Source organism: Solea senegalensis, linkage group LG1 (assembly GCF_019176455.1).
Source record: "Solea senegalensis isolate Sse05_10M linkage group LG1, IFAPA_SoseM_1, whole genome shotgun sequence".
Classification (NCBI taxonomy): Eukaryota; Metazoa; Chordata; class Actinopteri; order Pleuronectiformes; family Soleidae; genus Solea; species Solea senegalensis.
In genome coordinates this window covers 34585189-34611347 of record NC_058021.1, presented here as the reverse complement: position 1 = coordinate 34611347, position 26159 = coordinate 34585189, and the positions used below count along the sequence as shown (strand labels likewise).

General features: G+C 38.1%; 1 long non-coding RNA gene across 1 annotated transcript in view; it reads right to left on the bottom strand.

The window, feature by feature from the left end:
* The window catches only part of LOC122769547, a 71969-nt gene that overhangs the window by 30251 nt on the left and 15559 nt on the right, over nucleotides 1–26159 (bottom strand). The window contains exon 2 of the long non-coding RNA XR_006360443.1: nucleotides 9578–9638. This is a non-coding gene — a long non-coding RNA (uncharacterized LOC122769547). The remainder of the gene's footprint in view (nucleotides 1–9577; nucleotides 9639–26159) is intronic.

Genomic DNA, 26159 nt, shown 5'->3' with positions numbered 1-26159 from the left:
ACCCCCAGAGCCATGCCAGTTTCCTCCCAGCTGTTCTGGATGTAATTCTTGTTTTTGTCACGGCGCCCTGGACACGTAAATGGTTTGTATTTATATATAAAGCAGTTTTTGACATTCACCCATTCACTCACACTTTCACACAGCAATTGGACACGTCAGCATGTAGACTAGTGGAGCTGGGAATTGTTGAAAGATAACTCGCTCTACCACTGAGCTACCGTCGTCTCCCAACGTGGACCTACCGTAATTCCACACCATCTCACAGAGAAGCTCTCAGAAATGTTCCGCCATTTTTAAGTCTGTATATAGATATATATAGATGTATATAGATATAGACTCTTCGTTGTTGTTTGTCTACAATGATGGACGGAGGACTATTTTGGACAATTGAACAGAGAAACACCATGTATAAATGAAAACAAAGTATAAATGTATAAATGAACACAAAGTATGGACATAAGGCTCCGGAAGTCTCCTTTAAAGGGTCTTTAAGAGAACTACTAGTCCTCTTAAACTCAGTGATTATGCCAGAAAAGGTCCCCAAACACTCAGACGTCTGCTGCACACAGGATGCGTGGACACAGCCAGGAGAGAAATTGGTCAGTTTGACCTTTAGGACAGACTTGTAAACACACACACACACGAACGCACACACACACACACACACACACACAGAGTGAATGACTAGCACTCACCTGCAGCTTCCTCTCAGATGAGATCACCTTGTCCCTATTGCTCTGCTATGCATTATGTATTATATACTATGTATTATGTATATATATATATATATATATATATATATATATATATATATATATATATATATATATATACACACATATATACATACATACATATATATGTGTATATACATATATCATTTCTTACATTATATAATTTATGTCGCCGTCACCTTCACTTGACATTTTAACAAAGTGGAATCTGCGGTTTCATTAAAAACGTCCTAATGTCGACTGTAAAACCTCTTACAATTCACGAGATGCGACGACGGCGGGCACAGTATCTATAATTAAAAAAACCCCAGAGTGATTAATTTCGACTCATTAGCAGGTTAATTCCCCGCTAACAGTCCCATTACTGCCAGACAATCGGCTGAGGGAGATTTGGTGCGGCTGCGGGGGTGAATCACTCAGTCACTCGCTGCCTCTCATTCGGTGCCTCTGACTGCAGATGAGTCGTGTTTGTCAAAGCGTCAGCAGAAACTCGCAGGAAAGATGAAGGACCTTTTCTTGTTTTGTCTTCTCCACCTCCTCCAAGTTTAATTTCCCCCAAAACGGATGCAGTTCAGAGTTCGCGAAAACTTTCAAGTGATACTTTATTCCATAATAGCTATGATTATGGATTTGTTTGTGTGCATAATATTGTGTGTATCACAACAACTAAAGGAGCCGGGAATTGAATCTTTGACCCTCCGGTTGAACAACATCTCACACCACCACTGAGCCACAGTATGTGGCAGAAGTTGAAGTTCTCTTGTTAATTAATATAATAAATACAGTATTATCTGTTTACATGGCAACTCAAACATTAAAGCTAACGTTGTTGTGTTCCACTTTATTTATTTACTGCTAGTTTTAATTGAAAGTGATTATACATTTATACAGACGTACTTATGGAGTGTACAGTATATTCAGATTCTGACAATAAACCTAACATACTGCACCTTTAACATCAATAATATCATACCAGGATTATTTGGTAGCGTAGCCACTTTGAAGCCGATGCTCTCCACTCTTTTGTGTGTCATCTCTGTGAGGTTTCTGCAGTTGCCATGGTCACACAACAAAACAAGACAGTCTTCAGAAACAGAAAGAAGTTGAACTGCAATCAGCAGAAGCTGGCAGTGACATGAGTGACCAACTGTCTGAGAGGAGGCGGTGAAAACGACGCCGACATGTCATCTCCTCTAAAACACATAGAGCTTGTTAGGAAACTGCTGCTAGCTCGCACGTCCAGCATTAGAGGGCGCCGCTAATGACCATCCAGCAGAAGTAGATGGAGAAGGAGAAGTAGAAGTAGAAGTAGAAGTAGTTGAAGTGGAAGTAGAATAAGTAGTAAAAGAAGTAGCTGAAGTAGCCAAAGAAGAAGTAGAAGTAGAGAAAGAAGTAGAAGTAGATGAAGTAGAAGAATAAGTGGAAGAAGTAGAAGTAGAGGTAGAAGGAGAAGCTGAACTTTAAAGTTCCGGCAACAGTTGAGTTGTAATGTTTAAAAACGCAGTACATCATTTCTACCACTAGATGTCTCTCAGTTACAACAACAGAAGACCGAGTTTGACGATGTTGTGAAGCAGAGTGGAATCACTTACAGCAAACGCTCTGGCAAAACAGAAGACCACATCCACATTTTAAAAATGCAGCAATTTGAAAAAAGTGAGGTATGCAAATAAAAGCACTATTGTTCTTGGTCGTTTTCATGCATAATTACTTTATAAGGTGACTGGAATTAAATTAAAGTCCATTACCGTAATACAAATACGTGTTTCTATGGATTTAAAGAGAAAACATTTAAGCCGATGTAGGTTCACCACTCAGCAAAACACATCACAGTAATCATGTCGGGTTTTTTTTTAGATGTTTGAATGCGGAAATTTTACATGTTTTCACGGTGTAAGTAATTACAGTTACATCACACAGCAGCACAACCTCCAGTGTAGAGAAAAAAGGCCTAAATGGAACAATGACATGTTCCTATGTGTAATTATCCTAAAATGTTTTCCTGAAATCGATCCTGTCAGAGGTGAGCAATTTGCTGAATTTCAGGCCAAATGGAGACGACTGCCTTTCAGCTGGGTTCAACTCCCCGACCATTAACACACACGTCCTCAGCTTCACAACAGGTTTTAGTTAAAAAAAAACAAACAAACAAAAAAACGTGCAAATGCAGGATAAAAATGCCACAAAATCAGAACTAAAGAAAGTCCGTCTTCAGATGTGGATTACAGTCGCAGTATGACGGGGTTCTCCAAGACCATTTTGATAAGACATTGACAAAGCCTGAGCGCGTCTACCGAATTTAGGACGATTTTATGGCAAATGTCCCAGACGGTGATCACATTTACTCTGTGTGCTTTGTACCCGCGACTAAAGACAATCTGTTGCAGAGAAATCGTCACATAAATAACCATGGTAACAGACAAATCAACAACACTGCACTTTCAACTTCTGTCATTTGTTTTTATCGTATTTGTGGGAAATCCTCTTCACATCGGTAAATAGTCGCCAAAAAGCTGCTACTACAACGACGCTTATCAATGCATGAATAAATGTCACCCATCTACTTAATCAATAAACTGCAGCATCTGTTGCTTAATCCACTGCTGCTTGAATCTGGTTATAAATAACCCGATTAACATCACTGGATTTCATTAAAGCCTCAGTGATCTGGATGAACATACATTTTCAAATCAGCCGACTATTATGGGCTGGTGTTTGTTCTTCAGTGAAAGTTGAAGGACGCACTGACTGTGGTCTTAGCGGCAGACACCTTCAAAGAGGACGTGCCCAACGGACGTAGATCTAAATGGTTCTATATGTACTTGGACAGTAGAGGCAGAAGAAATAGAAATATTAATATTATATTATTATATACTGTATATTAATACTATAAAATAGAAAGTAGTAGAAGAAGAACTAGAGGTAGAAGTAGTAGAAGAAGAAGTAGTTGAAGTTGAAGTAGAAAAAAAGAATAAGAATAAGTAGAAGAAGTAGCAAGGTGTGTCTTTATAAAGACGACATTATGATGTTACTGTCCACATGAAAATTGGTGATGATGCCTTTGGCTCTTTAACTCCAAGCTACTAGAATGTCCTACTTTTTTAGAGATGTTCTCAAAAAAATCGAATTTAAACCCTATAAAGTCATCCATGTTGTAGTTTTTGTTAATTACATGGTGGTATGATGTCTTTATGCAGACGATGTTATGAAGCTACTAGAATATTTCTGCCTCGACGATTTAGAGATGTTCCCGTGGAATCATCTTCTAAAACTTATAATTCAAACACTTTTGTTGGTTTGTTTGTATCAATTCAATCTGTTTTTGAATTGGAGGAGTTGGAGGAACTTATTGTTGTCCTTCAGATTATTACTATATTCGTGTCAAAAAGTTTTCAATCATCTCCACAGTAACCACACACTTTCCTCCATCTGACTGTATTTCAGGATCAGGATGTACTTTTATCGAGAAGATGACGGGAGCAGAAGAAAAATAATGGTGGTGGCCTCAGGAGAACATGGGGAAGAAGGTGATTTGGTCCAACAGGTGAAAATGAAACGTCTCCATGGAGACACAGTGCATGATCCGCGAGACGACAAAAGTGTCCAGATGTGCAGCACGAGAGGAAAATGTCCAGTGTATAAACCAGACTGGACACAATGTGCCAAAACACATTCAGTACCTGGAAATGGACTCATCTGGAGAAATGTAAATAGGTGTGAGGTTCCTCATGGTGATTTTAACATTTAATCACCAGAAAATCCATAATCCAAAATACACAGTGCACATCTATTTAAGTGACTTCAATTGGATTTTCAGCTGTATAAAATACATCCAAACATAATCTAAATAAAAATTGCACTAAACTTCTTTGTCAAATGTTAAAATCTCAATGTTAAATCTAAATGCTGATGTTGAAATATTGATGTTTAAGGAGTCATTTATAAAACGTGATATGAAAGTAGGTTCTGAGGACCAGTAAAAATTCTAATCATCTAAATATTTAATCTACTGTAAATATTAAATCTAAATGTTAAATATTGAATTTGTAAAGTAGCTGAATTTAACAGCAACATTTTGTGACAAAATTTGACAAAATGTAAGTTGATTTAAGTCACTTTTAACCAGATTTACAGCAATAATCTGAATCAAAATTGTACCAAACTTAGTTCTACATGTCAAATATTTTATCTAAAGGTTAACATTAGCATTAAATATAGTTATTCATGCTAAATTTAACAGCAACATTTAACTTCAATTAATGACTAAATTGTTTATTTGAGCCACATTTAACCAAATTTACAGCAATATTTGGAAAGGTTTTGGAAAGTTAATTTATGTACAAATGTAATCACAGTCAAAATTGTACTAAAATTAGTTCTCTGTCAAATGATATAATCTTAATGTAAAATTCAAAGTTTTTAAAGTTGCTGAATTCAACAACTCAATTTTGCAACATTTAGTTTTTTCAAGTCTCTTTTAACCAAATTTACAGCAACATTTTGCTGTTAAATTGAGCAACTTTTAAAAAAAATGCTCCCTCATCTTAGCCCACACTTTAGAGTATTTGCATTTTATAGAATAGAATAAATCTTTATTTGTTTGACTATTTAAAATAACAGTACATGAGAGTAAAAAAAAGGTCTGTGGTTCACTCTGTGTCACTTTGGGGACACAGTTTAACCACATTTGTGTACATTTTTACAGAAATGAGCGTATATGCACAGATAATGTAAAATAATGAGGGGTCAGTGTGGTCTGCTGTGTGTTAAGTATGAATATGATATGAAGGTATGAGATATGAAATATTGTCCATTTAGCTGGATTTATAACTCGTCTGACAAATGAGATTTAGTGCGAATATCAAACGCTACCGTTTTTTTTTCGCGGTATGAGGTTAGGTGTAATTTTGTAATGGTCTGTAATAGTCTGTAATAGCCGGAACCACACGGGCGACGATGGCCACATTACCATGGAGGGCACGCGCTGCTCATCCAACACATTACTGTGACACACATATACACACCAAGAGCTGGAGCTAATGAGAGAACAGCATGGATGCAAAAGACAGACGCGGCTCACAGCAGCTCGCTTTTTTAAAAGAATAAAATACTAATTCTCCGGCAGCTAATATGACACACCCTGCATCCATTTATTTCTCTCATTGCTTCTTCAAAGGAAATGTTAGCTCTTAAACTGAATTCACCTTTGCATGGAGTTGTTGTTGATGATAGTTCATGTTCATGAAAGAAAATATGTCTAAAATGATGTGGTCATTACAAGCTAGTTTTTGGGGTCTGCTTCATCACACAGTATATTGTCATGTGGCAAATAACGTGACGTTGGAATCATGTGATCATTAGCCACATCTTGTTCTTAAATGGCTAACGCCAGAGTCAGCCAGTTTAAAGTGGTAGATGTGCTATGCAGCTAGCCAACACATCTCAGTTAAACACCTTTTTTGGACAGGATTAGTTTTATATGTAGAGGTGACGGTAAAGTAAATATTACCAGAGCTTCTCAGTGATTTTACTCCCGGCTAGTGACAGTTAATAATAATATGTGAGAGGCTGAAGCTACGCTAACAGCATCTGTTACTACTACTACTTATAGTAGTTATAATCCTAGCAATAAGCATTAGGCTAACGCTAATTTAATTTAAAAATACCAGTATGTGGGTTTTTTTTGGCGACGGTACCTCAGTGGAAGAGCAAGAAAACGCCATATAAACCATTACCATTTCTTTGAGTACTAGCAGTAAGTATGAGGGTGACCTGCAGTTCAATAAGAAAAGAATATGGAAAAGGCTCACTTTGCCTTATCATGCATGATAAGATATTTTTTATTTATATATTTACATCTGTCTCTGAAGGTAAAGTGCATTAATGCTACCGTTCATTTGTGAAGATCAAAGTTTGAGGCAGGTTGCATCTTTTCTTTGACTAAACCTCATGTGTCTGAAAGGAAAATGCATTTATGCCTCCTCCACTTTCTCCTCCTTTTCAACAACAAGCTATCTCAAGGGGAAAATGTGGAAAAGTGAATAAAATGCATCCATCACCTTGTATTAAGCAGCTCTGCATAACTCTAGCCATCTCCAGCCACACAAAGGTCAACACTAACAACGTGATTTTAGGAAAAGTTTACTGTTACAAGTTACATCAACAATCACATGATTTGGTGTCAGTTGTATGGATTTGCCTTTTTCTGCTCTGCATTTATTAATTTATGTTTTCATGGGCGTGAGTTTGTCCTTCTGTTAGCATGCTAACGTTCTGGGAACCAAATGTGCAACCAAAAACAAACCAAATCCAAAGATTGTCAGATGGGCAACTTCCTTTTTTTTTTTTTTTTTCTTACGGCTCAATCTGAAGTTTTTTGGGATGAGTAGGTGATCACCTAATTATGTTCCCATTCAATTTTGGTAAGAATCGACTCACCGATGATGTCACAAACACAATATAATTTTCAAGAAATTCCCATTTCTTATAAATGGGCAAAACTGAAACAAATCTCTAAAATATCTGTCAAAACTCATCGGATTTGAAAAACTAAGTTTCATCAGGATCTGATCCAGATTATGGATTTGATGGCAACAACTAATGTCAAACTAGTGTCCAATTAAGATATTTTTAATTGAGGTTGGTACATTAGGAATGTAGAAAAGTTTTACTCTTCATATAAGATTAAAAAATAATAAATAAATTTGGTCCTGACGTCGACAAATGTGACGTCGACAGACTGCTGGCCACTGATTGGTCAAAAAATCCTGAAAACATGTGTTAATCTCCAACTTTTAGCAAAGCAAATGTCTAAAATGTCAATATTTAACAGAGGAGTATTTAGTATGTATTAAGTGACAGCAACAGTTCAGACGTATTTCAGTTCAGTGACTGAACGATTCTGTGCACAAATCTTTTTAATCCACTGATTCTAATGATTCAGTTACACCGAAAACAACTGTTTTACAAAGCCACTAGTTTGTGTGTTTGTGCTGCAAGGTAAAACCACGTCATGGCATGACACAGTCGACAATATTGCCGTGACACAAAAGCAGAAAATGAAGTGAAAAACACGACAAAAGAGAGAAAACCAGAGTTATTCAGCTCAGTCTTAGTGATAAACACATTCTGCAAACACGACACCATCAACTGTTCAAGCTGGGTCGTCATGGAAACCAGACATTGGAATTCAGACAAGGTAGCAGCAAAATAGTGAGTGATGCTCTTGAGTAATGAGGAGGACTAATAAAAATAATTATTACTCAAATTTATCTGAGAGTTTTTCCAATTTTTACAGAATAAATATTATATTTTAAGTGATTAATGAAAGTTTACGTTTGAGGGAATATTTATGTTCACATTTAGAAGTTGTTTTCAGACAAGAAAACTCAATTTTGACTCATCTTTCAGTTATTTTGTACATATATTTTTTTCTATTTTAGTTTTACATTTGATATCAAAGAGAAATTGTGTTTTTCTTAACCATTATTTTGCTGTTGTTTATTTATTTTTTGGCTGCAATTTATCTTCAAAAGTACAACAACTGTTTGTCGTTACACTTTTCCAATATAATCACTCCACACAAGATTTATTCACTATTTTTCTCTCTTTTTAAAAAATAAATAAAAATACAGCACCTTCAGAATGGTGAAATGTCCCTTTAACTCTTTATCTATGATGAAATTTAGTAGATTTTTACTTATTTATTTATTTATTGTAAATTGTATGTATTCACGTGAATATATATTATATATACGTATATAGATGAAGAGTTTGTATTCTATCATGATTGTATGTTGCTGCACCTCTGGGGCCACCTAGTGATTGTGTTTGTGAATGAACTGCAGTTTTTTTGTGTTAAATTGTGATGTTTTGCTCTAAAACGAGATTATTTTATCTTAAATGATCTATTCTTTAATAATACATTGTAAAAATGATTCATCTCCTGTTAAAAACGTTTAGGGTTCTTGGTCATACAGGATTAAAATAAAAGAAAAAGCTTACAGATTTAACTCTTTCATATTGCTCATATTATTTAATTTGAACATAATCAAATTATTAATCTCTCAATTCTTTTCCTAATAAATAATGTCAGAACATGTTAAAAAAAAAAAAGTTTTAATGATATCTTTGTTATCATGCTGAAGCTGAAAAAAATCACATAAACTTGTTTGAATCCAATAATATAGTAAAATAGTTGGCATTTACTTTAGATGAAGGTAATCATTTGTGTTAGTGTAGATTCACACAAGATTTACAATCATAATAATGATTGTGTGTTTTGCTGTGAGGTGAAATAGTCTGTGACGGTTAAATGTTATGTGAGGGAGACATCTGCTGGTTCATCTGAGAACTGTTATTTCCCTGTCGCCTCAGCATTAATAGTATACATATAAATAATGACATGTATATATATATATATATATGTATATATGTATATATATGTGTATATAGCATAGTGCAGTGCATATTTGCAGTTTATAGTTTCTTTAGAAAAACAGAAATATCTGGATTTTTTTGTTTTGTTTGCATTGTAAATCCTCTCAACTTCCTGTTACAGATTTAAATTAAAGATTAAATCTGAAAATATGATTTTTCTTTTTTCCTTCTCTCTTCTGTGAGTAGGAGTGAGTTTAATGAAGTGGAACTCAGCCTTTGTTTGACTGTGTTGTGAGTTTGTGCGTCACCGTGTTAACAGATGTTTCAACACTGATTAGCTGCAGTTGTTGTGATCAGTGACTCAGAAAAGCTCTGCTGTGTGTGTGTGTGTGTTAAACTCCCATCACACCGAGAGGGAGCTTATTAAAAGTTATTACAGTGTGTGGTTGTTTTGAGGTACTCACACATAGATGGCGTCGACTGTGATCCGAGTGTCCACTGAACTTCACACCAGGTTCCCTGTCACTGAAAACAAACAAATTTAGCCACTTAATTAAAAAAAAAATCACTCATAAAATTTGTTAAGACAGACTTTTCCAACAGGGATTTCAAGTTTTTAAACCACGCACTCTCCCACACCTAACCCCATAGAGAAAATCAACAATTTTAACATCACAACACACAGGAGTTGTTGATCCACTGCTGCCTCCATCACTAAGCTCAAATGTCTTATTTTGTCACTTTGGCATACTGCCACACGAGGCAGCAGTCGAGCTAAAATCACTGATTTCCTCTATGGGGTTTGGTGCAGGAGAGTGAGCGGTGAAGAAAAAGCTGCAGAAATACTATAACATTATTTGTTGTTGCGTCCTGCATCTGAAAATCAGCTCCGTCAGGAAACACTATCAGGGAGCGTTTGTATATATACAGCAACAGAGCAGGGGCGGGTGGAGACAAGAAGCATTAACCCAACAAACTGCTACTATACTGAGATTAATCAACACTTTGTGAACTCATTGGACAGTTTTGAATCCAACAGACATTCCTGTACATTGAAAAGTTGCACACTAGTTTGAAGTCAGTGAAATGTGTTTTTCCCCTCTGTCTGCACCCGCAGCAAAGGTGAGTTTATCCCATAAGCTCTTGTTTTCCTTACGTGTGCATCGCTGTCAGTCAGCACTGAGCCTTTGAATCTACAGTATCTACATGAAGCAGACGAAACCCCGCTGAGATCAAAAGTAACATCTCTGATCCTCCCCTACAACATCAGTCGCTCTCACATGAAGGAAATCTAACATCACTCTGTCCTGACTCGGCCTCGGTTCATTCATATTTTAGAGCCGACGCTGGTTTAACAACAACAAAAAAACACACACTTTTGAAGTGGGACGTCCACATTCTCACCCGAGAGCGACCTCGTTGTCCGCGGTGGTGACAGGAAAAATGAATCGCCTCCTCTCGTCCTCTGTCTTGTCAACATCTATTTTTCATGTTTCTTTATGCCCTGACAATCAGCGACAACGCCAATCAAGGCAATTACAGAGCGCGACAGAGCCAGGCTTCTCACGATCACAATCAAAATCTGCTTTGGTGCCGAGTAGCTTATAAAAAATTCAGGGAACTCACTTCGGAGCATTTGGGAGAGGGCTAATATGGTGGAGTGGCCAAAAACATGCAAAAAATTGGGTTATTAGGTTAATAGAACTTCAGAGGTCAGATATGACTCAGTTTGTTGACTGACGCTGTTCATTTTGTCCTGCCAATATGGTGGTTTTCAAGTTGTAATACCACAGAGATCAAGCAATTTATTACAAAACTTGAAATACTTAATATATCTGGCCTCTATACTGCCCCCTGGTGCTTTTCACAAGCATGGAAACAGCCAGCGTATTCATGTTTTTATGCATTTATAAGATTTTCCAACCAAATCGAAACAACAGAGCTTACGACCTGTCGTCACGTGACTCGTTTTCTATGAACCGCCACGTTGGCAGGCAAACATGAACAAAGAGCGGTGCTGGATTCAACCTGTCAGAGTTCACTGTCACTTTAAATCCACTGAGATTGACCAATATATTGCATATATTCGATCCTTATAATGACACAAATTGACCACAGGAGGCAGTGGTGGACCAGCAGCTCCTGTGACTCGTGTGATAAAAACCACTGAATTTCTCTATGGACTTTGGTATCGGAGAGTGAGTGGTTTCAAACTTCAGCAGTTCAGGTTTGTAGAAATCCCCTGTGATGTCATGTGACAGTGCATGTTGGGGGCGTGGCCTTTAATAGCCCACGCTATAGTCGTGTGTCTGTGATAAGCATTGATATTGCAAACTGCATTTGTGTCAAATTTGATTGTTTCAGCCAAACATTTATGATATAATATATTATTTAACAAATTTATTCACATAATTCCCCTTTAATTTACCATTGAAAGACATTGAATATCCACTGACACCTTACAGTCTGAATCCACACGGACCACTGCAGTTGGTGGGTCAAGAGAGACAATAAAGAAGATGGTAACCATGGAAACTTGACCCAGGTTAAATGTTCACATGTGTACAACTTGGCACTTAAAGAATACAAGGAAACACTGATGAGATGAGATCAGAAAAACCCAGAAACAAAAACATTGAACAAAGATTAAAAACACTCTGGATCAGGACATAAAAGCAGATTAAATTAAGACAAGAAAAAGCAGATTATTGGCGACAGCAGAGGGCAGTGTAGCCTGTTCTTCCACCTCACTGACTGTGACTGATAGACACAGTATAGTTAGAAACAGTGAGTGATGGTTTTTTTTCTTCTTCTTCTCTCTTTTACAGACAGAAAATTGAGGTAATAATAAAAGTGCTTTTTTTTTTCTTTCTGAGAGAAAATGAGAATTTGCCGGAGTCACAACCTCCTTCTGTGGATTTAAATTAAAAAAAGAGGGAAACACGAGGGCACACGGTGTAATTTATCAGCAAGAAATTAACGGAATCCGTGGATCAAATATTGAACGTATATTCCGTCTTTAAACGCATCGTGTTGATTACTGTACGCACACAGAGGGAGGGGCTAGTGATGGTGGTAACTCCACTGGGTAATACAGTATTCATTATCCTTCATGCAGCGCTCCACACACACACGTCAGGGCAGTCACCACAATCATCAACACATCACACTCTCTCACTTACTCACTCACTCGCCTCTTACCTTAACCTGCCCTTAACCCTTTGCATGTTTGAAGGCACTTAAGCCCACATGGTGGACACATGCTGTGCTGTCGTGCATATGAAATAAAAACATGTCATGGACTAAATATTTTAAATGTGTTGATTATTTCATAATAAACACAGTAAATGTAAATTGCTGCAGGAATAATACACAACTACTGTATATCTTCAGGTTTTACATGCATTTATGTGTGTCTGAGTCAAAGTTATTATTAGTTTTATATCGCATATTAAAAAAAGACGGGTTTTTTTTGCTTATATAAACGGAGAATTCAGACTTTTTTTCTCAGAATTCAGAGCTTGACTTTAGATGACTTGGCTTCAGAATTCAGACTTTTTTCTCTCAGAATTCAGACTTTTTTCTCAGAATTCAGACTTTTTTCTCAGAATTCATACTTTTTTCTCAGAATTCATACTTTTTTCTCTCAGAATTCAGACTTTTTTCTCTCAGAATTCAGACTTTTTTCTCAGAATTCAGAGCTTGACTTTAGACGATTTGGCTTCAGAATTCAAACTTTGTCTTAACCCCTCAAAAAGCCCTTCAAAAACTCAAGCTCAGGTTTTGCTTCCACAAGTGTGTACTGCTGTAGTTGGCAGGAAAAGACCCTTACTTATCAGTACATATCAAAGTCTTAGATCTAAGGCAAGGAAAACTAATCTTTGATTTTCACACTTTAACACACACTTTACGTTAATATGAACACACTCATGGGTCGACCTCTACACTGGACCTTTAAGAATCAAATGTCCAGGTTCGTCCAGGTTATGTGGTCCAAAATGAAGCCAAAGTGGATTATTTTTCCTTAATCCCAGTCTCACTCATTGCTTTAAACTGACAGGATTGTGAGAATCTTGCTCTTTTAAACAGAGACACAAACGGCTTCTCATTTGATGAGCTAATGGGCGTTTGGTGTCATTAGGAGAAAAAGATGAGGGGATCTGAGCGGAGAGGGAAAAAAGGGAAGTTAAAAAAGACAAGATAGATGGACAGAGGAGGAATTAATGAAGGGAGGAGGAGAGGAGGAGGGGAGCTGCTGCTGCTGCCTGTTGGGATTGATGCTGTGTGAAGGTGACCTGGGATTATTCTCTGCCACAATCTCATCCTTGTATCTGAAACTCGTCGCTTAGTGGAATGAGCTCAGCTGTCCGTAACGTTCCTGCGTAAGAAGAACTTCAGTCTGCTCAGAGCTGGAAGGTAAAGCTGGGATCAAGGAGCTTCGGTTTCCTTCTACAAGCAACACAAGTGAACGTTGGTTTGTTCATGGAATGAAGACTGTTTTCACCACAATAACAAACACGTACAAAACATGATTTTTAATTTAACAAAACAAACCATCTATTGAACAGTAAGGGGGAAGAAATCGACTGAATCTATTGTATTTCTGTTTCTCTGGCTCAATGGTGATGTGTCTTATTTGACATTTATTTAAAATGTCAGTTGTATGGAAGAGGATTAAGTTTGATTTGGAAACAATTAATATAAAAAATAAAAATATAGAAAAATATAAAATAAAAAGTAAAAATGCTGATCAACTAATCTGTTTAATCTCAGAATTCAGACATTGTCAGAGTTCAGACGTTTTTTTCCCCAAAATTCAGACTTTTTGGCCTTGAAATTAAGACTCTTATTCTTCAGAATTTTGACATCAATCTATGATAATAAAACATTTTTAAAATTCACACGTGGCCCTGATCCTCTTCCATACAAATCACAAATGTCATTTTGCCAGACCCCACACATTCTGTAACACTTTCACACCAGCACGGCTCTGACACACTTCCACTTCCTCAAAAAAATTTTTTAAACCAGCAACCTGAAAAATTGTTTTCCAGCAGGAAACAAATAAAACATTTTTTTTTGTCATTGCAGAATCTGTGTAAGAGAGACATGTTTGCTTTACTATAAATTGTCAACACAGCAGTCCATGGCTGAGTGGAGGTGAATTAGGCTTGTAACTGGAGGGTTGCTGGTTCAAATCCTGTGGCAGGTCAATCTTCTGAGCAAGAGGCACTAAGTGTTGCAACCAAACGATAACATACCGAACTGAAAAAATGGTGTTAACTGGAATGTGTTTTAATCAAAAACATCACATTGACCTCACATGATGACTAATTCAAGGTGAGCCAAAGGTCACGGCCTCACTGATTGGACAGGTTTAACCCCGTGTTCTCATTAGCGCGTCCTTGAGTGAGATCGTGCAAACTATCCAACTCATTATCTTTCACTCAGGAAAAAAACCACACAAGACAAAGCAAAACAAAGAACTATCCATTAATCTCCAAAAATAATCTTCCAGAGCCATCTATTCTGACAAGAAGCACAAATTTAGGATTTAAATCCTTCGACAATGCAGCCGGTCCAATTTAAGAGCAGCTCCTCTGTCCTGTAGCAGCTGTCACTCTCTCAACTTAATGGCTAAATAGAAGTGGAATCAACACATGTAATGGTAAGACATGACTGGTGTGTGTGTGTGTGTGTGTGCGCGCGCGTGTGTGTGCGTGAAGCCTTGTTGGTTCCTGATTGACGGAAATAAAAATTAAACCTAATACAGCAACATACACAATTAAAAAAATACATGTTTTTTTGGATTAAAGTAGTCTTAATTATGTTTCTAAATGTTCCTGATACACGACGTCCCAAAATGCAATTTGAGTGATTACAATTAAACTTGGGTGGAGTTGATGAGACTGCACTCGCAATTAGTACAAAAAAACTTTTGTTAATGTGTATGTTGTGATTTACTTTACCCACACGCTGAAGGTCTGGTGGTAGAGCGAGATGTTTCTCCACACAGTCGACCACCGTTTGAGGTCAGGTCAAGCACCAAACACTGGACACTTCCAAGCCAAACGTTGAGTGTTTTGAGGACATAAGAGTTCAACTAAGAATCTTACGACACCTGTTTTTGTTGGAATGGACGTTGCAAAGCTTTGAGGGAAAAATAGCATGTTTCTTCACACCCTAATGAGAAGGTTTTGGTGGCCTAAACCAGGAGCACTGCAAAACTGGAGGCCATGCAAGCTGAGGACCCAGTCTGGATGTCCATGTGGGCCGACAATATGTGTGTCAAGCGGGTTTGGTAGTCCACTTAGTACCCTTTCCAGGCTTCCAGGTACTAAGTGGGCAGGTCCCATATGGGTTCTTTGGAGGCCCATGTGGGTGAATACAGGTGGGGCCACCATGGAAACCATGGACAACCGTGTTTGGGAAACCATATTGTCAGTCCACATGGGTCCCACTTGGACATGCTGGCTATTACCCCGGAGTTCAGACCTACACTGAAGAGCCATATATTTTTGAAATTGTCGAGACGGGACCATACGAAGACTGTAAAAGTCTGCAAAAAAAGTCGACATGGCCTCAACCCTGGAATCTCCAGCCACGTCCTGATGCAACTTTGTGGATTTTGGATTAGTTAAGCCCTTAAAACAGCTACTACCGTCTGTCTGTGCTATTAAAGATACTTTGTGTACTACAGCGACCTTCACAGACCATAACTGATAATGTTTTTCATTTGGCTGGTAAAGCAAGGCAACACAAAAAACAACTTTTACACTTATACAAATATACTTATGCGTAGTCTATGATATGTTCTGACAAAAACCTTTCTAAATGTTACATACTACACATTTATGAGCATTCAATTTTGGAGGTGGAATGAGTGAATGTTTGCTTGATGTCCCTAAACGCCTCTGTCTTAAACTACCAATTATAACCAGGAAATGGTTTTCTTCCATAGATGCAACGTCTGGTAAGGTGACTTCCGAAGACAAATAGAGTGTGCAGGCAACTTTTGTTGTTGTTTGGATAAGAAACGCAAAAGATTTCGGGTAGAAATGAACTGACAGAACTATTAATATTCGATGTTTATAAAAATCTCAAAACCCCAAAATAGAGAGAGAGTAAATCATGTAATTTAGCATCAGAAAACACTACATACGATCCTGGGCGACCACATAGAGTTTCCCGCAGAAGTGTTTTACGGAAGCGCGATTGATTCTTTATACTCTGCGTGATAAAACTTTGCCGCCTCGGTCGGCTGCGGCCCGGATCCATTATCCTCACACAGAGCAGTGGAGGGACGGTGGAAACAACAGCAGGACGCTGGAGAGAGCTGGAGCTGATGGAGAATAAAGAGTCTGAGTGGGAAGAGAGACACTGAATAGATGGGAGGCTGAGCCGCTATTGACATGGCTGCAACCGGGGGATTTACATTTCATCTGAATGGGAGGATGAGCGGGTGCAGACAGCTGTGGGGTGGGGGAGAGGGAGTCAGAGCAGGAGAGGCCCCGCGGTTGAGCTGCGTTCAACATAAACACTTTGCCATTTCAAACCCATCAATTCACGAGGACACGCTCATCATGTGCTTGTTTTTCCCGCCGCTCTGTCTCTCCTCTGCCTCCTGTGCTGTAATTGCTTTGCTCACGTGCAGGCACATGGGTGATGTATGGCACCAGAACATGCTCACAGCACCGCACCTCTTTCTAAGCGCGCGTGTGTGTGTAAATGTGTGTGCGCCGCAGCTTCAGGGCAGCTTTAATTAAAAAACAACTTCTTATTGTAATAGCTTTGCTTGTTTTCCGAAGCCGCGGCCTTTCTTGTTGGTTGAGTGTTGATTAATGAGATTATCATCCGGTCTAAACCTCCCCTCGTGTCGACGGCGCTCCCAAAGCTGTGGATAAAGAGGGAAAGTGTTGAAACTTCACTCACGGCCCTAAAACAACTTCCTGTCTAATTAATTCCCGTCAGTTCTGAGTGGAGAGAAGATCAGAGAAGGAGTGAGCTGCAGAATCAAGCGGCTGCTTCAAAAACAAACCACAAAATGATGAATCTGAACTTATGTACGCATAGACCCCCACTAGTAAATGAAAATATTTAAAGCTATAGTAGATATTAGATATAGATATTAGATATTATCATGATATTTAACTTATGATACGATATTATCACAATATTTAAGTAACACTACAATATTATCGAGATATTTAAGGTATGATATCATATTATCACAACATTTCAGTCACAATGCCATACGATACTATCATGATATTTAAGTTATGATGTGATATGAGCATGATATATAAGTCACGATACGATATTATCACGATACGATGTCATCCCGATATTTAAATAACAATAATATTATCACGATATGCAAGTCATGAAACAATATTATTGAGATATTTAAGTAACAATACAATGTTATCATGATATTTAAGTAGCAATACCATATTATCACAATATAATATTATCACGATATGCAACTCACAATGCAATATTATCACAATATTTAAGTCATTATACGAGATAGCGATGTTCAAGTCATGATAAGATATTATTACAATTTTTAAGTCACAATACAAATTAATAAGGAGACAGGAAGCATTTTTTTTGCTGTAGAATTCACTCCTGTTTTGTGGACGCATCTTTGTGTTTTCAGTCGCCTCACTTTATTAGCTCAACGTTTGCTCCATCTGTGTTGACAGAATCACTTCCTGTGTGCAGTGCGAGAATGTCGCTGAGCATCACAAGACCCAAACAAACCAAGTCAAGAAAAGTGACCATTTCTGAGAACATCCCTTCAAAATGAAATGCTGGACAATCTAATGTCTGGTCTATTAATACACGAACAGCACATTGATTAGTAATTCCTTTTAATTTGAGGAGATTTGATGTGGTTTGACGAACGGGTCCCACAGGACAGTCTTCAAACACGGCTCCACATTCTGTTTAATTTATTCCCGTCAGTTCTGAGTGAAGAGAAAACTGCAGAATCCAACTAAAAAGAGGCCTGAACACAATTTCTGGGGTTTTAAATTAACGAAGCACGATTTTATTATTGACTAAAAAGTGCTTTAAGTGAAGAAAACTGGTTATTTTGTTGCAAAATATCATCAAGCTTCTTAATATTTGACAATAACATCTTTCTCACGGGGAAAAAAATCTGGACACGAGATGCAAAATCTGTTCCCGCAGTTTCAAAACAAAATTACTACAAAAGGAATAATTTGCCGTACAAATAAGTTGGCTTGAGTTTGTGATCAGCTGTTGTCTCATGGGTCTGGGTTCAAATTGCTTTGATTTCTACTTGGTTTTTCAAATTTTCTGCAAATTCGTTTTCATATTTTCACTAAAAATAGAAACTTGAAGATAGTGACCATAAGAAGTTTTCTTTTAAGCTGGTTTGCCAAAAGAATAGAGAATTTAACTGAACTGAACATGTTTGCTACTTTATTTTACTATTTGACAGCTTTTTCCAACAGGAAACTGAAGTTTCACTCTCCCACACCAAACTCCATAGAGAAAATCAGTGTTTTTAGGGCACAGGGACATAAGAGCTGCTGGTCCACTGCTGCCTCTTATGGTGCGATTGTGTCACTGCAGTGAACCCGAACTAGGGATTTCAAATGCCGACATGACAATTTGTCACAACATGACAAATTTGAACTTACGGATGGAGGCAGCAGTGGGTCAACCACTCCTGTGTGCTATGATGTTAAAATCGTTGATTTTCTCTATGGGGTTTGGTGTGGGAGAGTAAGCGATTTACAAAGCAACATTTAGCATTTAATACAACCACCGCACTTCCTTCCACATTCTCATTAAAATTTCCAAGAAACGATCACATACAGAAAGAGTGACTATCTGTGAACACATACTGAATGATATTTCCATGCGTTTGACCGTATATTTCCTCTGCTTTATATTTGAGGCTCCATAATCACGCCTTTAAAGAGCATATCATCTTGACACAGTGTCAAATAAGGTTGAAGACTAAGAAAGTGAAGCAGGTTGGCTCAAAACATTTATAGGTTTTCGGAGGCAGGAACAGAAAAAATTGCATTTCATGGTGTTGGGCACCCTGTTGTGCTGGTCTTTTCACAGCCACTGTGGCTTTCATTGCTCTGAGGCTGAAGTATATTAAAGCAGAAGTTTGACTTTGGCTGGATTTTTTTCTTTTTTGCCCCCTTCAACTCTTAAAGTAACTTTAAATCAAAAGAGCCAGCTCCGTTTCAATAAACTCAATTCGTCCAGAGACATTTTTTTGTGTTTGTACTTCCTGACCGGGCCGTTAATGTAATTAATTTTTTGGGTCTCATCTCGGTTTTTTTACTCACGCAAGGAGGACGCTCTTTAAAAGACGCCGTTTCTTCACTGTGGCAGGTTTTAATTTCACTTCACGTCACTTTGGACGTCGTAGTAAATGAAAAAGAAATACACAGTGAGTCTGTGTCCTGGACTACTTGAGAGACCTGGCAGTGAAATATTGAAGAGAAAATACCTTTACTGCCTTGTTTAATCACTAAAAAAAAGGTGTTAGTGATTAAACTAGCTGACAGCTGCTGCTGATATTAATGCGACGCTTAATGAAATGACTAAAGCAAGAAAGTTTTGGTCAAATCAAAAACTGCTCAATTTTGAATTGAATCCAGTTCTAATAACAGTGAAATAGACGGGATTAGTGAATGAAGGGTGCAATCTGGAGCCTCACCACTAGGTGTCACAAGTTTTTACAAACTGGGCTTAAAGATACGATATGTAACACTTTTGAAAAGTTAATCCATTAAAAACCTTCACGAAAAATAAACTTTTCTACGCACTAAATGCTCCTCATCGAAAATAAGGTTGCATAAGAAAGAAAAAGTCATTAAAAACTAGCAGTGCATTCCATTTTAAGTTGGAACTCGGAAGACGGATTTCCACCTCTGTTGTATTTGTTTTTCCAGACACACAGTACCATGTAATTTCTAACTGTTGTCATACGACGTACAGCGTTGTTATTGACTGGTGAACAATAGCTAGCGTTAAGCTAGCTAGCGGAATACGTTTGCGCCCCCCGGTTTCTTGCGAATTCTCACCTGGAAAGCGGTGAATTCAAGGTTGATGTCACTCACTCCCCGTCCTGACAGGAAGTTCTGATGCAAATGGAACGTAACAAAAGTCTCTTTGTTATTGTTTTGATTGACAGAGAGACCCCTAGTGGCAGAAACCACATACTGTGCCTGTAAGTGTTGTTGAACCAATTCTCACCAGTGCTTGAAAGGAAAAAAAAAGGCCAACATTTTTTTCAGCATCATTTCAAAAGAAAAATCTTCATAATGGAAAACAACTCTAAAGGTTGAAGTACATAGCAGGCCTGTATGTGGTGCTAACAGCTAATATACATCCCTTTGATCGGAAAGGTCGCTATTCCGGAATTGGTAGCAAAGAAAATCCTAAAAAAAATGCGGAAAAAGTCCAATAGTCGAGGAGAGAGTTGGACGATATACGCAATAAATCATGTGTCCATAATGGGGGTGGGGTCTATGCTAATTATGAAAAGATTGAACATGAAAATGAACACTATGAAAATGAAAATTGTTGGAAATTAGACCAAATTGTACATTTTCTTACCCCAATTCACAATATTAATCGATACAATAGTAAATCTGTGAATCTGCTTTTAACAACTATTATTTTGAAGAGGTCAGACCAGACATTTCCGGCAGATGTGATTCAACGACTTGATTCTGCTAATTTATTTGCTGAGATCCCAACCCAGTCTCCGCTAATGACTGACTGATTAATATGACAGTTAAATAAAACGCTGTTTTATAACTTTAACAGCTGTTTCAGCAGTAAAGCTCCCTGACATTTATTTTTCCCCTCACACCACTTTCTGTGTTTGGGGGATTTTTGTTATTCTTTTGTCAAGTTTGCAGTCAAAGTCAAACCATTAAAGGAAACGGCGGTGAAATGTCGAGAGGTGAGAGGCTCAACCTTTAGACATTTGCAGAGGTAATCAATCAGGCCGACAGTCGTGCTGCTGCTGCCGCGGGAGCTGCCTGGCACCGGGACGACACGTCCACGCGCCGACTTGCGTAAAAGAATCTCTGCGCTCTCATAAAAGTAATTAAAGTCCAAACATCATCACAGCTAAAAGAACCAATTAAGAAGGGGGGGGTCGCCGTTTTGGCCCCCGACGTGTGATTATGAGCTTCAGGAAAAGAAGCGCAGCCACATTTTTGTTATTAGCTTAGATAAGTGCATGTCAGCATGTGAGGACGTGGACTCAGGAGTAATTACAGGGACACAGGCCGGACTCTGACCATGTGACCATGCGACTGTGGACACAACGGAGGCTTCAGGATGTCCACGAATATACATGTATGTATATTATATATGTATGTATGGGTATTTTATTTAGTTTCTGTCAATAGACCGTCTTTAATATCTCACACTGGATCTTTAAGGTACTTTAAGGTAACCGCCTGCTTGTTACTAGAAACTCACACCATGGAGCGACGTGGACATAAGTTTATGAGAGTTTGTCAAAACTGTCATCCGCGGAAGAGTTTGCTGTTTCATCTTCTTCTGTGTTAAGGTTCCACAGAGAGTTGAATCGAGTGGAGTCGCAGAAGAGTGGCTGACAAGCATCTTAAAATCTGTCAGTCTCGTGCTCAGTGAGCGGGAAAATGTGCTTTAAGGTCATTTAACACACTCGTCTTTTGGCTGATTCGGGTCAGCCGAGCTGTAGCCATTAGCTTAGCAACACGCAAGTGTGAGGGACGCAATGTGGCAGGTTCCTCATCGTCAAACCTTTCTCGTACTTGTCAGATTATGGTCTAGGCAGAAGGTAGAGAACAAAAACAGAAAAAGACGCTTCAAGAGAAGCGAATAAGCTATAAAACTATAAAAAGTATAGAAACTTCCCAGCAGTTGTGTTTGTGTTTCTGTTGTGACGCAGAGGTAGACTATATTCTGCTAAACAAACAAACAAACACCGCTGACAGCTTTGACATACACAAGTCTGTGGACGGAGGGAAAATGAAGGATGATATCAAGTTTAATCCCTGAGGTGGAAAAGTACGGCGAGCCGTGCAGCTGTTTGTTGTCAGAGCAGTGCATCGAGTGAATGTCAGACACATCCAGACACGAGCTGTTCATTTGTTGCTTGAGTGGGGAAGCCATCGAGTCAGCCCCCAACAAAAAAAGCATTTACAAATTTTTATTCCCTTTCCTTTCCCCTCCCATGGGCTGCCAAGTTGGATTCAAAGCGTCTGAGAGGACATTTTGGCAGTTTGAAACCAGGAGCTCGACAAAAGGCCAACGCTGGAGGTTGTGAAGGACACCTGCTCGTGACCTCAGACTCCGGCAAGGTCTCGGCCAAGCCTTTTGCTCTTGGCATCGTACGATTAACTTCAGCGCTTCCAGATGCCAGTTTTCCATTTTGATGGTTCAACGCACCGTTGAACCATTCTAATAGTGTTTTTCTACTTTTTGTGATATTTTTACGACTCTCAACAAACCGACTTTATTCCCCTCCTTTCAAGAGAAAACATGAAGGTGTAGAAGTTCTGCTATTTAGCACATTAGCGCCCACAAAATAGGGAGTGATGCTAGGTGGATTTGGTTACAGGGAAAGGTCAAATAAACCTTTGTTTACTTTTGAAAATGTGTCTATTTGGTGCAGAATCTTGCATGGAGCATAAACTCCGCTTTCAAGTACATTAGGAAATGTCTTTCCAACCATTTCCTCAAGTTGTTTTTGACATTATAATCTGATATAACCCAGAAGAAAGGCTTATGTTACACCACAACTACGCCATTCATCCAAGGATTGTTGTCTGGCGGTGCCAACAACCCAAGGCACAAGACGATCCAGACTCTTTTCATGTGTCGTTCCACGCTGGTGGAATGACCTACCGAGTGCTACCAGAACAGGGGCTAGCACACTTGCCTTACAGATTTTAGACATTGCCTTTGCTAAATGTTGGAGATTAAAGCATGTTTTCAGGGGATTTATAAGTCTTTTTAACTGATCTACAGTTCGCCGTTGTTCGCTTTGATTTCTCGTGTCGGACGTCACGCTCGTGACTGTTGACGTCACATTTTAGGATCGGTTGAGCTCACTTGGAATCTCTACAGAGCAGGGACTAAAACTAAGTGCCAGGTATTATCACTGATGGAAAAGCAACAAATACAGAGTAGAGTCGAGCTGGAACCTTTTAGTGGAAAAGCTCTTTCAGGCGACTAGACTTGCAAAGTTCTGCTTTCCATCCATTGGACCACTCATGTGTTCACAGATAGTGTCACGTCTGCTCATACCTGACTGATTTCCACATAGGACTGAGGCCTGAATCTGATCTAAAGACATTAGAGCTTCCTCCACTCTCTACGTGACCAAATGATCGTACAAAGGAAAAAAAACACTGTGGGAACAGGATGAAAGGGATTATGTTTCTTAAACTGTAGAGAAAATTACTTCATCTGGTTCTGCTCATGTATTTCGAGAAAAAAACCCAGAAGAACTTTCTGTATATGTGGATCTTTCTGCCTGTGTTGGACCAAACATTGAATTGTAATCCTTTTATTTCTAATTATTTGCTCATTTTTTATCGTTTATGGACAGTTTTTTTTTTGTCACGTTGACTTGAGCTCCTTGAACTTCTGCTGTTTTTTAATTTTTTTTGTTTGTTTTATGACTTTAACAATAGTTGATCTTTCCAATAAATGAATAGTGATTTGGTGGTTTAAAGAAAAATGCCTCAAATTTGACAAAACATGAAATGACTCCTGTATAGAATTCTATTCATAAATCATATCATGACAGAACATGAGGGCTGCATCAATTAACTCATTATTATTATTACATTATAACATTTTAAGTGTTTAAATGTGAATTTCTATGACGCAAATTAAATATATTTGTTTCTGGACAAAACAGCAATTTTCGAGGATTGCAAATCGCCATACTTTGAGACTTTATGGACCAAATATATGAGAGAATACTCAAAATTAGCATTAGTTGCAGCTTTGAAAGAGTAGAATTGATAGTGTTTTGCCATTTAAAATGACAACTGAATACATAAATTATGTATTCAGTTTATAATGTTTTTATTTCTTTTTTAGCATTTTGTAATTAAACAATCTGACATAAACTGTTGTTTTGGTCGACAAACAGCACAAATAAATGAATAAATGAAGAGGTTTTCATACATGTGACAGTTAAACTAGTCAAATGTCTCCCAGCAGACACTTGTGTTTGTCCTTGTGGATGTCAGCTGATTGACAGCGAGTCATGTGTGAGACGCTCAAGTAGGGCACAATAATAATAATAAAAAACAACTTATGCATTCATATTCACTGTTGTGGATTATCTTCATGCATTGAAGTTGGATTTCCACTCTGCTGAGGGATGAATGAAAGGAAACGAAGCCTTGTGTCTCGTGGTAGTGAGACGACACCAGCGGGAGCAATAATAATAACATTCCCAACCTTTAATGTGATGAGATAATGACCGACTATTAAGACACAATAAGAAAGGAAATAATCGAGCCACCCGGGGATTAGTTTTCTCGATTAATTCATTAGTCGTTTGAGTCGTAAAAATTGTTCGGTAAATGTTGATCTGTGTTTCCAAAACCTCGAAATAATGATGCTGTCAAATGTCTTCTAATCAAAACTATTCCGTTTTAATGACTTTGTTTTTGTCAGACAGAAAGTATTCACATTTAAGAAGCTGAAAAATCAGAAAAACACATTTTAATAATGAATAAAAAACTCAAACCAATTGATTTGAATTGATCATGAAAATAGTTGTCGTTTGGTCGAAAGTAATCAATTAATCATTGCAGTCCTGATGTTTTATTGGAAATAATATTAATATTTAGAAAGTGAAGTCATCTTAAATGTCCAGTGAATAAGAGCAACTGCAGATTGTAACGCCTCCTTTTCTCTAGGAACTACAGTGGCCTTCAAAGAGTTTAATTTAATTTAAATTAATTTAATTTATGTGGTAAAAAACACTATTAGGCAGTTGTAAAAACAAATGCGGCACAAGATGGCGGCCTCTGTAACACAAGGGCCCTTGCAGCTAACGGGGATCCACTTCGGGTTTTTGGATTTGCGTTCACCGCTGCCGTTCCGCTCGTATTTGATCGAGGGTCCACGTCTAGTGTAGCGCTCCATAGCATGCATGTTTGAAGGTGTCAGACTTCACAAAAAAAGGTCAAATGTGGAACATTTACTCTGGTTTATTGTCTGGAATTGAATACACAACATATATAAATGTGTCTATAATCATTTTACAATAAAAACTGCCGCAACCACCAAAGTAAATTTGAAAATGAAATTTACGCGACATGGACACTGAAGAACTGCTGCAGTTATGCATATGTAGTATGACTCTGCTCTTAAGTTATATAGGATAAATTGTACATATATACAGAGAATATCCTTTATAACCAACACTATATACAATTTATCTGCCCAAAAAAATTTTTTTTCCAAAGTGATATTTAGATGTAGTATATTCAATTTCTGCCACTGCACTCTGCTAAATGTTACACATTTGACCTTTTATAGTAAGTCAGACATTCAAACATGCATGCTTGTCACAGTAAACCATTATTATCGCCATTATACGACTATCATTGTTCACATGGACTCAAGGACTCATTACTGTAACAGCTAGACCGTTTTTTGATACCTTGAAAATTCAAGAGCTATGGACTGGCGATCTGTCCAGGGTGTGACCCCCGCCTCATGCAGAGGCTAAAGCCATAGAAGACGGTTGGATGGATACCGGAAAGCAGAGAAATAAGAGCTTTGCGCCCATATACTTGTCATTACGGTAGAACCACAGGACTTCCATGGAACGACCGTCCGATCACAGACGAGATTCACCAGTGTGTCAAACTGTAATTCCTCAATGGTTGAATAAATAACTGCCAGATAGCTAACATGTTTTGAGAATTCCACAGCCATAAAATCAAAATAAATCCAGGTTAAATAGTTTTTCGCTTAGTGAATACCTTAAAATTACCTTGAGGAAATCCTCGG